This window comes from Phyllobates terribilis, unplaced genomic scaffold, assembly GCF_046119375.1.
Source record: "Phyllobates terribilis strain yellow unplaced genomic scaffold, ASM4611937v1 Scaffold_10__3_contigs__length_209671492, whole genome shotgun sequence".
NCBI lineage: Eukaryota > Metazoa > Chordata > Amphibia > Anura > Dendrobatidae > Phyllobates > Phyllobates terribilis.
In genome coordinates this window covers 144,043,686-144,067,303 of record NW_027362770.1, presented here as the reverse complement: position 1 = coordinate 144,067,303, position 23,618 = coordinate 144,043,686, and positions in this window count along the sequence as shown.

Below are 23,618 nucleotides of genomic sequence, written 5' to 3'. Positions count from 1 at the left end.
GTAATAACACTGCTCTCCAGTATAACACTGCCCACCAGTATAATAACACTGCTCACCAGTATAATAACACTGCTCCCCGGTATAACACTGCTCCCAAGTATAACACTGCTCACCAGTATAACACTGCCCACCAGTATAATAACACTGCTCCCCAGCATAACACTGCTCACCAGTATAATAACACTGCTCACCAGTATAATAACACTGCTCCCCAGTATAACACTGCCCACCGGTATAATAACACTGCTCAACAGTAAAATAACACTGCTCCCCAGTATAACACTGCCCACCAGTATAATAACACTGCTCCCCAGTATAACACTGCTCCCCAGTATAACAGTGCTCCCCGTTATAACACTGCTCACCAGTATAACACTGCTCCCCGGTATAACACTGCTCCCCGGTATAACACTGCTCCCCGGTATAACACGGCTCCCCGGTATAACACTGCTCACCAGTATAACACTGCTCACCAGTATAATAACACTGCTCACCAGTATAACACTGCTCCCCAGTATAACACTGCTCCCCGGTATAATAACACTGCTCACGAGTATAACACTGCTCCCCAGTATAATAACACTGCTCCCCAGTATAACAACACTGCTCCCCATTATAACACTGCCTACCAGTATAATAATACTGCTCACCAGTATAATAACACTGCTCCCCAGTATAACACTGCCCACCGGTATAATAACACTGCTCACCAGTATAATAACACTGCTCCCCAGTATAACAGTGCTCCCCAGTATAACACTGCTCCCCGGTATAATAACACTGCTCACCAGTATAACACTGCTCCCCAGTATAACACTGCTCCCCGGTATAATAACACTGCTCACCAGTATAACACTGCTCCCCAGTATAATAACACTGCTCCCCATTATAACACTGCCCACCAGTATAATAACACTGCTCCCCAGTATAATAACACTGCTCACCAGTATAACACTGCTCCCCAGTATAACACTGCTCACCAGTATAATAACACTGCTCCCCAGTAGAACACTGCTCCCCAGTATAACACTGCTCCCCAGTATAATAACACTGCTCCCCGGTATAACACTGCTCACAAGTATAATAACACTGCTCACCAGTATAACACTGCTCACCAGTATAATAACACTGCTCACCAGTATAACACTGCTCACCAGTATAACACTGCCCACCATTATAATAACATTGCTCCCCAGTATAACACTGCCCCCAGTATAATAACACTGCTCACCAGTATAACACTGCCCACCAGTATAATAACACTGCTCCCCAGTATAACACTGCTCCCCAGTATAACACTGCCCACCGGTATAATAACACTGCCCACCAGTATAATAACACTGCTCCCCAGTATAACACTGCTCCCCGTTATAACACTGCTCACCAGTATAATAACACTGTTCCCCAGTAAAACATTGCCCCCAGTATGACACTGCTCACCAGTATAACACTGCTCCCCAGTATAACACTGCTCACCAGTATAATAACACTGCTCACCAGTATAACACTGCTCCCCAGTATAACACTGCTCACCAGTATAACACTGCTCCCCAGTATAACACTGCTCACCAGTATAACACTGCTCCCCAGTATAACACTGCTCACCAGTATAATAACTGCTCCCCAGTATAATAACACTGCTCCCCAGTATAACACTGCCCCCAGTATAACACTGCTCACCAGTATAACACTGCTCCCCAGTATAACACTGCTCACCAGTATAACACTGCTCACCGGTATAATTACACTGCTCTCCAGTATAATAACTGCTCCCCAGTATAACACTGCTCACCAGTATAACACTGCTCACCAGTATAATAATACTGCTCACCAGTATAACACTGCTCACCGGTATCACTCTGCTCACCAGTATAATAACACTGCTCATCAGTATAACACTGGTCACCAGTATAATAACACTGCTCCCCAGTGTAACACTGCTCACCAGTATAACACTGCTCACCAGTATAATAACACTGCTCACCAGTATAATAACTGCTCCCCAGTATAACAATGCTCACCAGTATAATAACACTGATCCCCAGTATAACACTGCTCTCCAGTATAACACTGCTCTCCAGTATAACACTGCTCACCAGTATAAAACTGCTCCCCAGTATAACACTGCTCCCCAGTATAATAACACTGCTCCCCAGTATAACACTGCTCACCAGTATAACACTGCTCACCAGTATAACACTGCTCCCCAGTATAATAACACGGCTCACCAGTATAACACTGCTCACCAGTATAATAACTGCTCCCCAGTATAACACTGCTCACCAGTATAACACTGCTCAGCAGTATAACACTGCCCACCAGTATAATAACACGGCTCACCAGTATAATAACACTGCTCCCCAGTATAACACTGCTCACCAGTATAACACTGCTCACCAGTATAATAACACTGCTCACCTGTATAACACTGCTCCCCAGTATAATACTACTCACGAATATAACACTGCTCACCAGTATAAAACACTGATCCCCAGTATAACACTGCTCTCCAGTATAACACTGCTCACCAGTATAACACTGCTCACCAGTATAATAACACTGCTCCCCAGTATAACACTGCTTCCCAGTATAACATTGCTCACCAGTATAACACTGCTCACCAGTATAATAACACTGCTCACCAGTATAACACTGCCCACCAGTATAATAACGCTGCTCACCAGTATAATAACAGCTCCCCAGTATACCACTGCTCACCAGTATAACACTGCTCCCCAGTATAATACCACTGCTCCCAAGTATAATAACACTGCTCCCCAGTATAACACTGGCCACCAGTATAATAACACTGCTCACCAGTATAATAACACTGCTCCCCAGTATAATAACACTGCTCCCCAGTATAACACTGCCCACCGGTAAAATAACACTGCTCACCAGTATAATAACACTGCTCCCCAGTATAACACTGCCCACCAGTATAACACTGCTTCCCGTTATAACACTGCTCACCAGTATAACACTGCTCCCCGGTATAACCCTGCTCCCCGGTATTACACTGCTCACCAGTATAACACTGCTCCCTGGTATAACACGGCTCCCCGGTATAACACTGCTCCCCAGTATAACACTGCTCACCAGTATAACACTGCTCAACAGTATAATAACACTGCTCACCTGTATAACACTGCTCCCCAGTATAATACTACTCACGAATATAACACTGCTCACCAGTATAATAACACTGATCCCCAGTATAACACTGCTCTCCAGTATAACACTGCTCACCAGTATAACACTGCTCACCAGTATAATAACACTGCTCCCCAGTATAACACTGCTTCCCAGTATAACATTGCTCACCAGTATAACACTGCTCACCAGTATAATAACACTGCTCACCAGTATAACACTGCCCACCAGTATAATAACGCTGCTCACCAGTATAACACTGCTCACCAGTATAACACTGCTCACCAGTATAATAACAGCTCCCCAGTATACCACTGCTCACCAGTATAACACTGCTCCCCAGTATAATACCACTGCTCCCAAGTATAATAACACTGCTCCCCAGTATAACACTGCCCACCAGTATAATAACACTGCTCACCAGTATAATAACACTGCTCCCCAGTATAATAACACTGCTCCCCAGTATAACACTGCCCACCGGTAAAATAACACTGCTCACCAGTATAATAACACTGCTCCCCAGTATAACACTGCCCACCAGTATAACACTGCTTCCCGTTATAACACTGCTCACCAGTATAACACTGCTCCCCGGTATAACCCTGCTCCCCGGTATAACACTGCTCATCAGTATAACACTGCTCCCTGGTATAACACGGCTCCCCGGTATAACACTGCTCCCCAGTATAACACTGCTCATTCATATAACACTGCTCACCAGTATAATAACACTGCTCACCAGTATAATAACACTGCTCACCAGTATAACACTACTCGCTAGTATAACACCGCTCCCCGGTATAATAACTCTGCTCCCCAGTATAATAACACTGCTCACCAGTATAACACTGCTCCCCAGAATAATAACACTGCTCCCCAGTGTAACACTGCCCACCAGTATAATAACACTGCTCACCAGTATAATAACACTGCTCCCCAGTATAACACTGCCCACCGGTACAATAACAATGCTCAACAGTATAATAACACTGCTCCCCAGTATAACACTGCCCACCAGTATAGTAACACTGCTCCCCAGTATAACACTGCTCCCCAGTATAACACTGCTCCCCGTTATAACACTGCTCACCAGTATAATAACACTGCTCCCCAGTATAACACTGCTCCCCGTTATAACACTGCCCACCAGTATAATAACACTGCTCCCCAGTATAATAACACTGCTCCCCAGTATAACACTGCTCACCAGTATAATAACGCTGCTCACCAGTATAATAACGCTGCTCCCCAGTATAACACTGCCCACCGGTATAATAACACTGCTCAACAGTATAATAACACTGCTCCCCAGTATAACACTGCCCACCAGTATAATAACACTGCTCCCCAGTATAACACTGCCCCCAGTATAACACTGCTCACCAGTATAACACTGCTCCCCAGTATAACACTGCTCACCAGTATAACACTACTCACCAGTATAATAACACTGCTCACCAGTATAACACTGCTCACCAGTATAATAACTGCTCCCCAGTATAACACTGTCCCCAGTATAACACTGCTCACCAGTATAACACTGCTCCCCATTATAACACTGCTCACCAGTATAACACTGCTCACCAGTATAATAACACTGCTCACCAGTATAATAACACTGCTCACCAGTATAACACTGCTCCCCAGTATAATAACACTGCTCACCAGTATAACACTGCTCCCCAGTATAACACTGCTCACCAGTATAACACTGCTCCCCAGTATAACAACACTGCTCCCCAGTATAACACTGCTCATCAGTATAACACTGCTCACCAGTATAACACTGTTCACCAGTATCACTCTGCTCACCAGTATAATAACACTGCTCCCCAGTATAATAACACTGCTCCCTGGTATAACACTGCTCCCCAGTATAACACTGCTCACCAGTATAACACTGCTCCCCAGTATAACACTGCTCACCAGTATAATAACACTGCTCACAAGTATAATAACTGCTCCCCAGTATAACACTGCTCACCAGTATAATAACACTGCTCCCCAGTATAACACTGCTCTCCAGTATAACACTGCTCTCCAGTATAACACTGCTCACCAGTATAACACTGCTCACAAGTATAATAACTGCTCCCCAGTATAACACTGCTCACCAGTATAATAACACTGCTCCCCAGTATAACACTGCTCACCAGTATAACACTGCTCTCCAGTATAACACTGCTCACCAGTATAACACTGCTCCCCAGTATAACACTGCTCCGCGTTATAACACTGCTCACCAGTATAATAACACTGCTCCCCAGTATAACACTGCTCCCCGTTATAACACTGCCCACCAGTATAATAACACTGCTCCCCAGTATAACACTGCTCCCCGTTATAACACTGCCCACCAGTATAATAACAGTGCTCCCCAGTATAACACTGCTCCCCAGTATAACACTGCTCACCGGTATAACACTGCTCACCAGTATAATAACACTGTTCACCAGTATAATAACACTGCTCACCAGTATAATAACGCTGCTCACCAGTATAATAACGCTGCTCCCCAGTATAACACTGCCCACCGGTATAATAACACTGCTCAACAGTATAATAACACTGCTCCCCAGTATAACACTGCCCACCAGTATAATAACACTGCTCCCCAGTATAACACTGCCCCCAGTATAACACTGCTCACCAGTATAACACTGCTCCCCAGTATAACACTGCTCACCAGTATAACACTACTCACCAGTATAATAACACTGCTCACCAGTATAACACTGCTCACCAGTATAATAACTGCTCCCCAGTATAACACTGTCCCCAGTATAACACTGCTCACCAGTATAACACTGCTCCCCATTATAACACTGCTCACCAGTATAACACTGCTCACCAGTATAATAACACTGCTCACCAGTATAACACTGCTCCCCAGTATAATAACACTGCTCCCCAGTATAACACTGCCCCCAGTATAACACTGCTCACCAGTATAACACTGCTCCCCAGTATAACACTGCTCACCAGTATAACACTGCTCCCCAGTATAACAACACTGCTCCCCAGTATAACACTGCTCATCAGTATAACACTGCTCACCAGTATAACACTGTTCACCAGTATCACTCTGCTCACCAGTATAATAACACTGCTCCCCAGTATAATAACACTGCTCCCTGGTATAACACTGCTCCCCAGTATAACACTGCTCACCAGTATAACACTGCTCCCCAGTATAACACTGCTCACCAGTATAACACTGCTCACCAGTATAATAACACTGCTCACAAGTATAATAACTGCTCCCCAGTATAACACTGCTCACCAGTATAATAACACTGCTCCCCAGTATAACACTGCTCTCCAGTATAACACTACTCTCCAGTATAACACTGCTCACCAGTATAATAACACTGCTCCCCAGTATAACACTGCTCCCCAGTATAACACTGCTCACCATTATAACACTGCTCCCCAGTAGAACACTGCTCCCCAGTATAACGCTGCTCCCCGGTATAACACTGCTCCCCGGTATAACACTGCTCCCCAGTATAACACTGCTCTCCAGTATAACACTGCTCCCCAGTATAACGCTGCTCCCCGGTATAACACTGCTCCCCGGTATAACACTGCTCCCCAGTATAACACTGCTCTCCAATATAACACTGCTCTCCAGTATAACACTGCTCCCCAGTATAATAACACTGCTCCCCAGTATAACACTGCTCACCAGTATAACACTGCTGCCCAGTATAACGCTGCTCCCCGGTATAACGCTGCTCCCCGGTATAACACTGCTCCCCGGTATAACACTGCTCCCCAGTATAACACTGCTCACCAGTATAACACTGCTCCCCAGTATAATAACACTGCTCACCAGTATAGTAACTGTTCCCCAGTATACACTGCTCACCAGTATAACAATGCTCCCCAGTATAATAACACTGCTCACCAGTGTAACACTGCTCACCAGTATAATAACGGCTCCCCAGTATACACTGCTCACCAGTATAACACTGCCCACCAGTATAATAACACTGCTCCCCAGTATAACACTGCTCACCAGTATAACACTGCTCACCGGTATAATAACACTGCTCACCAGTATAATAACACTGCTCCCTAGTATAACACTGCTCACCAGTATAATAACACTGCTCCCCAGTATAACACTGCTCACCAGTATAATAACACTGCTCACCAGTATAATAACACTGCTCCCCAGTATAACACTGCTCCCCAGTATAATAATGACGCGACCCCTGGGCCATGTTCAAGGGATACCCGGAGCCGGATCTAGATAGGGGTAGTAGTCCTTGTGGCGGTGACCCGGTCCGTGCCCAGGGTGGTCAAACTAAGTGTGTGGCAGTCTTGGTAGATGTTGTTTCAGTGTCGACTATGCCACCCGTTGATTTGCGGTCACAAGGCCGCCGCTGCAGAACAGTCCGCTGAGGCCGGTAGTATGTGTGCAGCAATGGTGGTATAACCCCCAACGGGAGGGGTATGGCCTCAGGGCAGCTGGTGCGGATGATGGAGGTAGTGATAGTGCAGAAAGGAGAGTCAGAGACGTGAGATGCAGTTTCAGGGTTTTTACTCACTGATGTTGCTTTAGTCACTTCGGCCGGGAGTGACCACCCGAGCCGTACTGCATTCACCAGGTGCGGGACTCGGCTAACCCCCAGGCAGTTCCGGAGCGTGGTCCTGAGCTTCCCTCTCACTCTCTTTCTCCTGGCCGTCCCCACCAGGGATCCACCTTTGTCCGGTTCCCTTGGGCCTTCTACGGTAAAACCTTCTCTGGCTTTCCTGACTCTACTCTTGGTGTACCTTCCTGGTGGATGTGGTGAGGGTCGTGGCAAAACTTGACCACGACCTCCGGTTCCTGGTTAAGGGTTACTTTTGCCTCCGCCAGCTTGGGATCCGGTGCCCTCTTCTGCCAACCCTTCACCCTTTTGGCTTAATTCTGGGATCTTAGGGTTCCCTCTTTTCTGCGTCTCTGGGCCTTCCTTCTTCCTCTCCACTACAAGCCTGGCCCTGGAGCTGGGCCCAGCCGGAGCCACAGCTCCTAGTCAGCCCTCCTGGCTGAACTCTCCTTCAGCTTCTCCTCAGACTGACTGACTGACCCTGTCCTAAGATGGTGCCCACCATATATACTCCCTCTATGTGTGAGCCCAGGTGACCAGCACCCAATGGGCTCCTAGCTTTACCCAGAGTACTCCCCCTATCTGCCCCTACACTACTGGGATGTTCCACCCCCCCTCCCACTCCAGCCAGGGACAGACGCTGTCGTACCTGCACATTTACTTGGTGGGAGTACCGTAGTTCTGTCCCCCGGAAATGGGATGTATGTAGTGCATGCAGCCTACTGAGCTCAGTCCCACACTCCATCCTTACCCGGGAGTGGAATACCACACCTCTGGAGTGAGGTGCAATACCCCTGTAGCAGCCGAGTCCTCAGGGTGCTACATTCCCCCCTGGTAAATCACAGCACGTCCCCGGGCTGTAAAAGAGCAAAACATGCAAACATACAAAATTTTTCAAAACATACACGAATATATAAAACATTATAAACATTATCAGCAACATAACATTACGGGTAACTTCTTATATTATAAGACTTTTTGATATAAAACTATTCTTATAAAATGTTCTTGTTCTTCTGGCCACTGTGCACTTGTGACCAGGTAAAAGTGCAACAGTACAAAAACAGTTCCTTATAAAACCAGTAGGGGGCGCTTTAGGAAGCGCAACTATATACAAGGGTATGGCCGCTCTCAGTCCTCGGCCAGTGGGGATAAGGGATGGCTGCTCACAGTCCTCAGCCTGTTAAGGGATAGGGACACACGGGTAACAGTTTGCTGGTCCCAACGGGGACTATACTTTACAGGTAACAGTTCTTGTACCCTCACGGGTAACTATGTACAGTTTCACTTTACCGTACTTTAGTAACGGCGTCCTCCTGCTCCTTCCTGCGGGTAACCTTCAAACCCGTCCGGGTCCTCTTGATCCTCCTTGCACTGTAGCTCTTCCTCGGTCAATCGGTGCACATGAAGAGCATATGGACCTTTGGCACACTGATGCCGGGTGAAGGTGACCTCGTCACCCAGGTAAAGGTCACGACCTCTGTGTCCCTCCGGCAGATGGCTCTCGACGTCCCTGCGGGTGACAAAGACGTCGCCGGGGGTTCTGTGGTCCCGGATAAAACCCCACCCGTGCTGCAGTTGAAACTTGATTACGGTCCCGGTGGCGCGGGGACCGTGGGCTGCACGGGGGTTTCGTCTGGTCCGGCTCTTCTGCTCCGCACTCTGGACTTGCAGCCGCTCCTCGCGGACCCGCCTCTCTCGCCGTTCCCGGTCGAAGACCTCCAGCTGTTGCCGGCAGCACTCTGCTCGCTGGGCTGCGGCCGCCCGGGTCTCGTGGGTGAAGCCGATGAGGTTTTCTCCAGTGGGGTCCCATTCGAATTGGGCCTCCTCCAACGGGAGCGGAGTGATCTTGGCGGGCGCCGGAGCCGGAATCAGAGGCTCACACAGAGGCCTTTCCTTCCGGAGTCGGGGATGGAGGTACTCCGGTGGCCACTCAAAGGGCTGCCCATCCGGGCAAGTGTGCTGGGCGAACAGGTCTTCACCCAAGGGTAGGACTTTGTGGGTTGAGGGCGCGGTGGTAGTAGCGGCGCCCGGATTCACCAGGCCTTGCGACCAGGCCGGTGGTGCTCTAAAGGTAAAGGGCACTGTGGAGACGGCGGCGCCCGGGGGCACTCGACCTTGCGACCAGGCCGGTGGCGTCTCCTGCTCGGCCGCGCTCGGGGTTGAGGCGCGTGACGTCACAGGGGGCGTGGCCGTGGCGCCTACTTGAGGCCTAGTCTGTAGCGGTGGCGGTGCAGCGACGGGCACGGTAGGGGGAATTTCGGGCTCTGCGACGGGCAGCTGGGGCAGGCTCGCGGTTTCTAGGCTTGGGGTAGTGACGTCCCCTTTACCTGCCTCCGTCTCTTCAGCTCCTTCCACGGCGTCGTCTCCGGCCTTCATTCCTCCTGCACCATCCTCAGAGGCGGTCAGACTCCTCGTCTCGGGTGGCGTGCTCCGCTGGCGGGTTCCAGCCTGCTGGGCCATCTCCCTACTCCACTCAGTCAGCGTTTCTCGCTGCACCTGGGCCATCCTCCGTGCGAGGCCCTCCAGCGCGGTCTGTGCACGCTCCCGGTCTTGGGGGAGCTGTGCTAGGATCTCCACCAGGTCTTGTGGGGTGGTGACTTGCAACAGGCTCCTGACCACAGGGTCGGTGCTGCCTGACTCTCCCTCCATCTCCGGGTGCGACCTCTCCAGACTCTTCCAGGCTGCACCCATCCTCACTCTTTTGTTCTGTATCCGCCCACACTGAGGGTGGTCCCGGGGCAACTTGGTGATTGTCAGTTCCAGGGGCAGACCCCCCACGCTGACGGACATCTCAATCATTGCAGTCTCTGCTGGTGGGGGCGGTCTTCGCTTTTGGCGCCATTCTTGGACCTGGCCCACGATGGGAGGTGGCCTCTTGCCACCCTCTGGCACGCCCATAATGGCGTCCGCTCTGCCAGGGCGGGAAATCTTCTCAGATGGCGGGAATCGTCTCCCAGTGGCGGGAAACTCCGTGGATGGCGGGAAAAAGCTGCAGATGGCGGGCAACCGGCGGGAAACGACCCGTGATGGCGTCCGATGGCGGGGACCCTCCGGAATTGGCGGGAGACTTCTTCTTACGGTACATATAAACTTTTCTTCAGGCACGCAGTACCCGGTGGTGGCGGGCACGTGATCCTGCTGACTACGCCAAAGTTGACGCGCCCCCTGGGCCATGTTCAAGGGATACCCGGAGCCGGATCTAGATAGGGGTAGTAGTCCTTGTGGCGGTGACCCGGTCCGTGCCCAGGGTGGTCAAACTAAGTGTGTGGCAGTCTTGGTAGATGTTGTTTCAGTGTCGACTACGCCACCCGTTGATTTGCGGTCACAAGGCCGCCGCTGCAGAACAGTCCGCTGAGGCCGGTAGTATGTGTGCAGCAATGGTGGTATAACCCCCAACGGGAGGGGTATGGCCTCAGGGCAGCTGGTGCGGATGATGGAGGTAGTGAGTGCAGAAAGGAGAGTCAGAGACGTGAGATGCAGTTTCAGGGTTTTTACTCACTGATGTTGCTTTAGTCACTTCGGCCGGGAGTGACCACCCGAGCCGTACTGCATTCACCAGGTGCGGGACTCGGCTAACCCCCAGGCAGTTCCGGAGCGTGGTCCTGAGCTTCCCTCTCACTCTCTTTCTCCTGGCCGTCCCCACCAGGGATCCACCTTTGTCCGGTTCCCTTGGGCCTTCTACGGTAAAACCTTCTCTGGCTTTCCTGACCCTACTCTTGGTGTACCTTCCTGGTGGATGTGGTGAGGGTCGTGGCAAAACTTGACCACGACCTCCGGTTCCTGGTTAAGGGTTACTTTTGCCTCCGCCAGCTTGGGATCCGGTGCCCTCTTCTGCCAACCCTTCACCCTTTTGGCTTAATTCTGGGATCTTAGGGTTCCCTCTTTTCTGCGTCTCTGGGCCTTCCTTCTTCCTCTCCACTACAAGCCTGGCCCTGGAGCTGGGCCCAGCCGGAGCCACAGCTCCTAGTCAGCCCTCCTGGCTGAACTCTCCTTCAGCTTCTCCTCAGACTGACTGACTGACCCTGTCCTAAGATGGTGCCCACCATATATACTCCCTCTATGTGTGAGCCCAGGTGACCAGCACCCAATGGGCTCCTAGCTTTACCCAGAGTACTCCCCCTATCTGCCCCTACACTACTGGGATGTTCCACCCCCCCTCCCACTCCAGCCAGGGACAGACGCTGTCGTACCTGCACATTTACTTGGTGGGAGTACCGTAGTTCTGTCCCCCGGAAATGGGATGTATGTAGTGCATGCAGCCTACTGAGCTCAGTCCCACACTCCATCCTTACCCGGGAGTGGAATACCACACCTCTGGAGTGAGGTGCAATACCCCTGTAGCAGCCGAGTCCTCAGGGTGCTACAATAACACTGCTCTCCAGTATAACACTGCGCACCAGTATAACACTGCTCACCAGTATAATAACACTGCTCACCTGTATAACACTGCTCACCAGTATAATAACACTGCTCCCCAGTATAACACTGCTCCCCAGTATAATAACACTGCTCCCCAGTATAACACTGCTCACCAGTATAACACTGCTCACCAGTATAATAACACTGCTCACCTGTATAACACTGCTCACCAGTATAATAACACTGCTCCCCAGTATAACACTGCTCCCCAGTATAATAACACTGCTCCCCAGTATAACACTGCTCACCAGTATAACACTGCTCACCAGTATAACACTGCTCACCAGTATAATAACATTGCTCACCTGTATAACACTGCTCACCAGTATAATAACAGCTCCTCAGTATAACACTGCTCACCAGTATAACACTGCTCACCGGTATAATATCTACTCCCCAGTATAACACTGCTCACCAGTATAACACTGCTCACCAGTATAATAACACTGCTCCCCAGTATAATACCACTGCTCCCCAGTATAACACTGCCCACCAGTATAAAAACACTGCTCCCCAGTATAACACTGCTCACCAGTATAACACTGCTCCCCAGTATAACACTGCCCACCGGTATAATAACACTGCTCACCAGTATAATAACACTGCTCACCAGTATAATAACACTGCTCCCCAGTATAACACTGCCCATCACTATAATAACACTGCTCCCCAGTATAACACTGCTCCCCAGTATAACACTGCTCCCCGTTATAACACTGCTCACCAGTATAACACTGCTCCCCGGTTTAACACTGCTCCCCGGTATAATACTGCTCAACAGTATAACACTGCTCACTAGTATAACACTGCCCACCGGTATAATAACACTGCTCACCAGTATAATAACACTGCTCCCCAGTATAACACTGCCCATCAGTATAATAACACTGCTCCCCGGTATAACACTGCTCCCCGGTATAACACTGCTCACCAGTATAACACTGCTCCCCGGTATAACACGGCTCCCCGGTATAACACTGCTCCCCAGTATAACACTGCTCCCCGGTAAAATAACACTGCTCACCAGTATAACACTGCTCTCCAGTTTAACACTGCTCTCCAGTATAACACTGCTCACCAGTATAACACTGCTCCCCAGTGTAACACTGCTCCCCAGTATAATAACACTGCTCCCCAGTATAACACTGCTCCCCAGTATAACACTGCTCACCAGTATAACACTGCCCACCAGTATAACACTGCTCCCCAGTATAATAACACTGCTCACCAGTATAACACTGCTCACCAGTATAATAGCTGCTCCCCAGTATAACACTACTCACCAGTATAACACTGCTCACCAGTATAACACTGCCCACCAGTATAATAACACTGCTCACCAGTATAACACTGCTCACCGGTATAATAACACTGCTCACCAGTATAATAACACTGCTCCCCAGTATAACACTGCTCGCCAGTATAACACTGCTCCCCAGTATAACAATGCTCACCTGTATAACACTGCTCACCAGTATAATAACAATGCTCCCCAGTATAACACTGCTCCCCAGTATAACACTGCTCACCAGTATAACACTGCTCCCCAGTAGAACACTGCTCCCCAGTATAACACTGCTCCCCGGTATAACACTGCTCCCCGGTATAACACTGCTCCCCGGTATAACACTGCTCCCCAGTATAATAACACTGCTCACCAGTATAACACTGCTCACCAGTATAATAACTGCTCCCCAGTATAACACTGCTCACCAGTATAACACTGCTCACCAGTATAACACTGCCCACCAGTATAATAACACTGCTCACCAGTACAACACTGCTCACCGGTATAATAACACTGCTCACCAGTATAATAACACTGCTCCCTGGTATAACACTGCTCCCCAGTGTAACACTGCTCCCCAGTATAATAACACTGCTCCCCAGTATAACACTGCTCACCAGTATAACATTGCTCACCAGTATAATAACACTGCTCACCTGTATAACACTGCTCACCAGTATAATAACACTGCTCCCCAGTATAACACTGCTCACCAGTATAATAACACTGCTCACCTGTATAACACTGCTCACCAGTATAATAACACTGCTCCCCAGTATAACATTACTCCCCAGTATAACACTACTCACGAGTATAACACTGCTCACCAGTATAATAACACTGATCCCCAGTATAACACTGCTCCCCAGTATAACACTGCTCACCAGTATAATAACACTGCTCACCAGTATAACACTGCTCACCAGTATAATAACGCTGCTCAACAGTATAACACTGCTCACCAGTATAACACTGCTCCCCAGTATAATACCACTGCTCCCCAATATAATAACACTGCTCCCCAGTATAACACTGCCCACCAGTATAATAACACTGCTCACCAGTATAATAACACTGCTCCCCAGTATAACACTGCCCACCGGTATAATAACACTGCTCACCAGTATAATAACACTGCTCCCCAGTATAACACTGCCCATCAGTATAATAACACTGCTCCCCAGTATAACACTGCTCCCCAGTATAAAGCTGCTCCCCGTTATGACACTGCTCACCAGTATAACACTGCTCCCCGGTATAACACTGCTCACCAGTATAACACTGCTCCCCGGTATAACACGGCTCCCCGGTATAACACTGCTCCCCAGAATAACACTGCTCACCAGTATAACACTGCTCCCCAGTATAACACTGCTCCCCAGTATAACACTGCTCCCCGGTATAATAACACTGCTCACCAGTATAACACTGCTCCCCAGTATAATAACACTGTTCCCCAGTATAACACTGCCCACCAGTATAATAACACTGCTTACCAGTATAATAACACTGCACCCCAGTATAACACTGCTCACCAGTATAATATCTACTCCCCAGTATAACACTGCTCACCAGTATAACACTGCTCACCAGTATAATAACACTGATCCCCAATATAATAACACTGCTCCCCAGTATAACACTGCCCACCAGTATAATAACACTGCTCACCAGTATAATAACACTGCTCCCCAGTATAACACTGCTCCCCAGTATAACACTGCTCCCCGTTATGACACTGCTCACCAGTATAACACTGCTCCCCGGTATAACACTGCTCACCAGTATAACACTGCTCCCCGGTATAATAACACTGCTCCCCAGTATAATAACACTGCTCCCCAGTATAACACTGCCCACCAGTATAATAACACTGCTCACCAGTATAATAACACTGCACCCCAGTATAACACTGCCCACCGGTATAATAACACTGCCCACCGGTATAATAACACTGCTCAAAAATATAATAACACTGCTCCCCGGTATAACACTGCTCACCAGTATAATAACACTGCTCCCCAGTATAACACTGCCCACCAGTATAATAACACTGATTCCCAGTATAACACTGCTCCACAGTATAACACTGCTCCCCGTTATAACACTGCTCACCAGTATAATAACACTGCTCCCCAGTATAACACTGCTCCCCAGTATAACACTGCTCACCAGTATAATAACACTGCTCACCAGTATAACACTGCTCACCAGTATAATAACACTGCTCCCCAGTATAACACTGCCCCCAGTATAACACTGCTCACCAGTATAACACTGCTCCCCAGTATAACACTGCTACCCAGTATAGCACTGCTCACCGGTATAATAACACTGCTCCCCAGTATAATAACTGCTCCCCAGTATAACACTGCTCACCAGTATAACAACACTGCTCCCCAGTATAACACTGCTCACCAGTATCACTCTGCTCACCAGTATAATAACTCTGCTCACCAGTATAATAACACTGCTCACCAGTATAACACTGCCCACCAGTATAATAACACTGCTCACCAGTATAATAACTGCTCCCCAGTATAACACTGCTCACCAGTATAATAACACTGCTCCCCAGTATAACACTGCTCTCCAGTATAACACTGCTCACCAGTATAACACTGCTCCCCAGTGTAACACTGCTCCCCAGTATAATAACACTGCTCCCCAGTATAACACTGCTCACCAGTATAACACTGCCCACCAGTATAACACTGCTCCCCAGTATAATAACACTGCTCACCAGTATAACACTGCTCCCCAGTATAATAACTGCTCCCAGTATAACACTGCTCACCAGTATAACACTGCCCACCAGTATAATAACACTGCTCACCAGTATAACACTGCTCACCGGTATAATAACACTGCTCCCCGGTATAATAACACTGCTCCCCAGTATAACACTGCTCACCAGTATAATAACACTGCTCACCAGTATAACACTGCCCACCAGCATAACACTGGTCAACAGTATAATAACACTGCTCACCAGTATAACACTGCTCCCCAGTATAACACTGCTCACCAGTATAATAACACTGCTCACCTGTATAACACTGCTCCCCAGTATAATAACACTGCTCCCCAGTAAAATAACACTGCTCACCAGTATAATAACACTGCTCCCCAGTATAAAACTGCTCACCAGTATAACACTGCTCACCAGTATAATAACACTGCTCACCTGTATAACACTGCTCCCCAGTATAACACTGCTCACCAGTATAACACTGCTCACCAGTATAATAACACTGCTCCCCGGTATAACACTGCTCCCCAGTATAAAACTGCTCACCAGTATAACACTGCTCACCAGTATAACACTGCTCCCCGGTATAACACTGCTCACCAGTATAACACTGCCCAACGGTATAATAACACTGCTCACCAGTATAACACTGCCCACCAGTATAATAACACTGCTCCCCAGTATAACACTGCTCCCCAGTATAACACTGCTCCCCGTTATAACACTGCTCACCAGTATAATATCACTGCTCCCCAGAATAACACTGCTCCCCAGTATAACACTGCTCCCCTGTATAACACTGCTCACCAGTATAATAACTGCTCCCCAGCATAATAACACTGCTCCCCAGTATAACACTGCCCGCAGTATAACACTGCTCACCAGTATAACACTGCTCCCCAGTATAACACTGCTCACCAGTATAATAACACTGCTCCCCAGTATAACACTGCCCACCAGTATAATAACACTGCTCCCCAGTATAACACAGCCCCCAGTATAACACTGCTCACCAGTATAACACTGCTCCCCAGTATAACACTGCTCCCCAGTATAATAACACTGCTCACCAGTATAATAACTGCTACCCAGTATAATAACACTGCTCCCCAGTATAACACTGCCCCCAGTATAACACTGCTCACCAGTATAACACTGCTCCCCAGTATAACACTGCTCACCAGTATAACACTGCTCAACGGTATAATAACACTGCTCCTCAGTATAATAACTGCTCCCCAGTATAACACTGCTCACCAGTATCACTCTGCTCACCAGTATAATAACACTGCTCACCAGTATAACACTGCTCACCAGTATAATAACTGCTCCCCAGTATAATAACACTGCTCCCCAGTATAACACTGCCCCCAGTATAACACTGCTCACCAGTATAACACTGCTCCCCAGTATAACACTGCTCAACGGTATAATAACACTGCTCCCAGTATAACACTGCCCACCAGTATAATAACACTGCTCCCCAGTATAACACTGCTCCCTGTTATAACTCTGCTAACCAGTATAATAACACTGCTCCCCAGTATAACACAGCCCCCAGTATAACACTACTCACCAGTATAACACTGCTCCCCAGTATGACACTACTCACCAGTATAATAACACTGCTCACCAGTATAACACTGCTCACCAGTATAATAACTGCTCCCCAGTATAATAACACTGCTCCCCAGTATAACACTGCCCCCAGTATAACACTGCTCACCAGTATAACACTGCTCCCCAGTATAACAATGCTCACCAGTATAAAACTGCTCCCCAGTATAACACTGCTCAACGGTATAATAACACTGCTCCTCAGTATAATAACTGCTCCCCAGTATAACACTGCTCACCAGTATAACACTGCTCACCAGTATCACTCTGCTCACCAGTATAACAACACTGCTCCCCAGTATAACACTGCTCACCAGTATCACTCTGCTCACCAGTATAATAACACTACTCACCAGTATAACACTGCTCACCAGTATAATAACACTGCTCACCAGTATAATAACTGCTCACCAGTATAACACTGCTCCCCAGTATAACACTGCCCCCAGTATAACACTGCTCACCAGTATAACACTGCTCCCCAGTATAACACTGCTCACCAGTATAACACTGCTCCCCAGTATAACACTGCTCAACGGTATAATAACACTGCTCCTCAGTATAATAACTGCTCCCCAGTATAACACTGCTCACCAGTATCACTCTGCTCACCAGTATAACAACATTGCTCCCCAGTATAACACTGCTCACCAGTATCACTCTGCTCACCAGTATAATAACACAGCTCACCAGTATAACACTGCTCACCAGTATAATAACACTGCTCACCAGTATAATAACTGCTCCCCAGTATAACACTGCTCACCAGTATAATAACACTGCTCCCCAGTATAAGACTGCTCTCCAGTATAACACTGCTCACCAGTAAAACACTGCTCCCCAGTATAACACTGCTGCCCAGTATAATAACACTGCTCCCCAGTATAACACTGCTCACCAGTATAACACTGCTCCCCAGTATAATAACACTGCTCACCAGTATAATAACTGCTCCCCAGTATAACACTGCTCACCAGTATAACACTGCTCATCAGTATAACACTGCCCACCAGTATAATAACACTGCTCACCAGTATAACACTGCTCACCGGTATAATAACACTGCTCACCAGTATAATAACACTGCTCCCCAGTATAACACTGCTCCCCAGTATAACTCTGCTCCCCAGCATAACACTGCTCACCAGTATAACACTGCTCACCAGTATAATAACACTGCTCACCGTTATAACACTGCTCACCAGTATAACACTGCTCACCAGTATAATAACACTGCTCCCCAGTATAACACTACTCACGAGTATAACACTGCTCAACAGTATAATAACACTGATCCCCAGTATAACACTGCTCCCCAGTATAACACTGCTCACCAGTATAACACTGCTCACCAGTATAATAACTGCTCCCCAGTATAACACTGCTCACCAGTATAATAACACTGCTCACCAGTATAACACTGCTCACCAGTATAATAACAGCTCCCCAGTATAACACTGCTCAACAGTATAACACTGCTCACCGTTATAATAACTACTCCCCAGTATAACACTGCTCACCTGTATAATAATACTGCTCACCAGTATAACACTGCTCCCCGGTATAACACTGCTCACCGGTATAACACTGCTCCCCAGTATAACACTGCTCACCAGTATAATAACACTGCTCACCAGTATAACACTGCTCACCAGTATAATAACACTGCTCACCAGTATAACACTGCCCACCAGTATAATAACACTGCTCACCAGTATAATAACACTGCTCACCAGTATAATAACACTGCTCACCAGTATAACACTGCTCACCAGTATAATAACACTGCTCCCGAGTATAACACTGCTCACCAGTATAATAACACTGCTCCCCAGTATAATAACACTGCTCACCAGTATAATAACACTGATCCCCAGTATAACACTGCTCCCCAGTATAACACTGCTCACCAGTATAACACTGCTCACCAATATAATAACACTGCTCACCAATATAACACTGCTCACCAGTATAACACTGCTCACCAGTATAATAACACTGCTCCCGAGTATAACACTGCTCACCAGTATAATAACACTGCTCCCCAGTATAACACTGCTCACCAGTATAATAACACTGCTCTCCAGTATAACACTGCTCACCAGTATAACACTGCTCACCAGTATAACACTGCTCACCAGTATAATAACACTGCTCCCGAGTATAACACTGCTCACCAGTACAATAACACTGCTCCCCAGTATAACACTGCTCACCAGTATGATTACACTGCTCTCCATTATAACACTGCCCCCAGTATGACACTGCTCACCAGTATAACACTGCTCCCCAGTATAACACTGCTCACTAGTATAATAACACTACTCACCAGTATAACACTGCTCACCAGTATAATCACACTGCTCCCCAGTATAACACAGCTCCCCAGTATAACACTGCTCCCCAGTATAACACTGCTCTCCAGTTCAACACTGCTCACCAGTATAACACTGCTCACCAGTATAACACTGCTCCCCTGTATAACACTGCTCCCCGGTATAACACTGCTCCCCGGTATAACACTGCTCACAAGTATAATAACACTGCTCCCCAGTATAACACTGCTCCTCGGTATAACACTGCTCCCCGGTATGACACTGCTCCCCGGTGTAACACTGCTCCCCGGTATAACACTGCTCCCCGGTATAACACTGCTCACCAGTATAATAACACTGCTCCCCGGTATAACACTGCTCACCAGTATAATAACACTGCTCCCCGGTATAACACTGCTCCCCGGTATAACACTGCTCCCCAGTATAACACTGCTCCCCGGTATAACACTGCTCCACGGTATAACACTGCTCCCCGGTATAACACTGCTCACCAGTATAATAACACTGCTCCACAGTATAACACTGATCCCCAGTATAACACTGCTCCCCAGCATAACACTGCTCCCCGGAATAACACTGCTCACCAGTATAACACTGCTCCCCGGTATAACACGGCTCCACGGTATAACACTGCTCCCCAGTATAACACTGCTCACCAGTATAACACTGCTCACCAGTATAATAACACTGCTCACCAGTATAAAACTGCTCACCAGTATAACACTGCTCACCAGTATCACTCTGCTCACCAGTATAACACTGCTCACCACTATAATAACACTGCTCCCCAGTATAACACTGCTCACCAGTATCACTCTGTTCACCAGTATAATAACACTGCTCACCAGTATAACACTGCTCACCGGTATAATAACACCGCTCCCCAGTATAACACTGCTCACCAGTATCACTCTGCTCACCAGTATAATAACACTGCTCACCAGTATAACACTGCTCACCAGTATAATAACACTGCTCACCAGTATAACACTGCTCACCAGTATAATAACTGCTCACCAGTATAACACTGCGCACCAGTATAATAACACTGCTCATGAGTATAACACTGCTCATCGGTATAACACTGCTCACCAGTATAATAACACTGCTCACCAGTATAATAACACAGCTCACCAGTATAATAACACTGCTCCCCAGTATAACACTGCTCACCAGTATAATAACACTGCTCCCCAGTATAACACTGCTCAGCAGTATAACACTGCTCACCAGTATGATAACACTGCTCCACAGTATAACACTACTCACGAGTATAACACTGCTCACCAGTATAATAACACTGATCCCCAGTATAACACTGCTCCCCAGTATAACACTGCTCACCAGTATAACACTGCTCACCAGTATAATAACACTGCTCACGAGTATAACACTGCTCACCAGTATAATAGCGCTGCTCACCAGTATAACACTGCTCACCAGTATAACACTGCTCACCAGTATAATAACAGCTCCCCAGTATAACACTGCTCACCAGTATAACACTGCTCACCGGTATAATAACTATTCCCCAGTATAACACTGCTCACCAGTATAATAACACTGCTCCCCTGTATAACACTGCTCCCCAGTATAATAACACTGCTCCCCAGTATAACACTGCTCCCCAGTATAACACTGCCCACCAGTATAATAACACTGCTCCCCAGTATAATAACACTGCTCACCAGTATAACACTGCTCACCAGAATAATAATACGGCTCCCCAGTATAATAACACTGCTCACCAGTATAATAACACTGCTCCCCAGTATAATAACACTGCTCACCAGTATAATAACACTGCTCACCAGTATAATAACGCTGCTCCCCAGTATAATAACACTGCCCACCAGTATAATAACACTGCTCACCAGTATAACACTGCTCACCAGTATAATAAGACTGCTCACCAGTATAACACTGCTCACCAGTATAATAACTGCTCCCCAGTATAACACTGCTCACCAGTATAATAACATTGCTCTCCAGTATAACACTGCCCCCAATATAACACTGCTCACCAGTATAACACTACTCACCAGTATAATAACACTGCTCACCAGTATAACACTGCTCACCAGTATAACAACACTGCTCCCCAGTATAACACTGCTCCCCAGTATAACACTGCTCACCAGTATAATAACACTGCTCTCCAGTTTAACACAGCTCACCAGTATAACACTGCTCACCAGTATAATAACACTGCTCCCCAGTATAACACTGCTCACCAGTATAACACTGCTCACCAATATAATAACACTGCTCACCAGTATAATAACACTGCTCCCCAGTATAACACTGCCCACCAGTATAATAACACTGCTCCCCAGTATAATAACACTGCTCACCAGTATAACACTGCTCACCAGTATAATAACACTGCTCACCAGTATAACACTGCCCACCAGTATAATAACACTGCTCACCAGTATAATAACACTGCTCACCAGTATAATAACACTGCTCACCAGTATAACACTGCTCACCAGTATAATAACACTGCTCCCGAGTATAACACTGCTCACCAGTATAATAACACTGCTCCCCAGTATAATAACACTGCTCACCAGTATAATAACACTGATCCCCAGTATAACACTGCTCCCCAGTATAACACTGCTCACCAGTATAACACTGCTCACCAATATAATAACACTGCTCACCAGTATAACACTGCTCACCAGTATAACACTGCTCACCAGTATAATAACACTGCTCCCGAGTATAACACTGCTCACCAGTATAATAACACTGCTCCCCAGTATAACACTGCTCACCAGTATAATAACACTGCTCTCCAGTATAACACTGCTCACCAGTATAACACTGCTCACCAGTATAACACTGCTCCCCAGTATAACACTGCTCACCAGTATAACACTGCTCACCAGTATAATAACACTGCTCCCGAGTATAACACTGCTCACCAGTACAATTACACTGCTCCCCAGTATAACACTGCTCACCAGTATGATTACACTGCTCTCCAGAATAACACTGCCCCCAGTATGACACTGCTCACCAGTATAACACTGCTCCCCAGTATAACACTGCTCACTAGTATGATAACACTACTCACCAGTATAACACTGCTCACCAGTATAATCACACTGCTCCCCAGTATAACACAGCTCCCCAGTATAACACTGCTCCCCAGTATAACACTGCTCTCCAGTTCAACACTGCTCACCAGTATAACACCGCTCACCAGTATAACACTGCTCCCCGGTATAACACTGCTCACAAGTATAATAACACTGCTCCCCAGTATAACACTGCTCCTCGGTATAACACTGCTCCCCGGTATAACACTGCTCCCCGGTGTAACACTGCTCCCCGGTATAACACTGCTCCCCGGTATAACACTGCTCACCAGTATAATAACACTGCTCCCCGGTATAACACTGCTCACCAGTATAATAACACTGCTCCCCGGTATAACA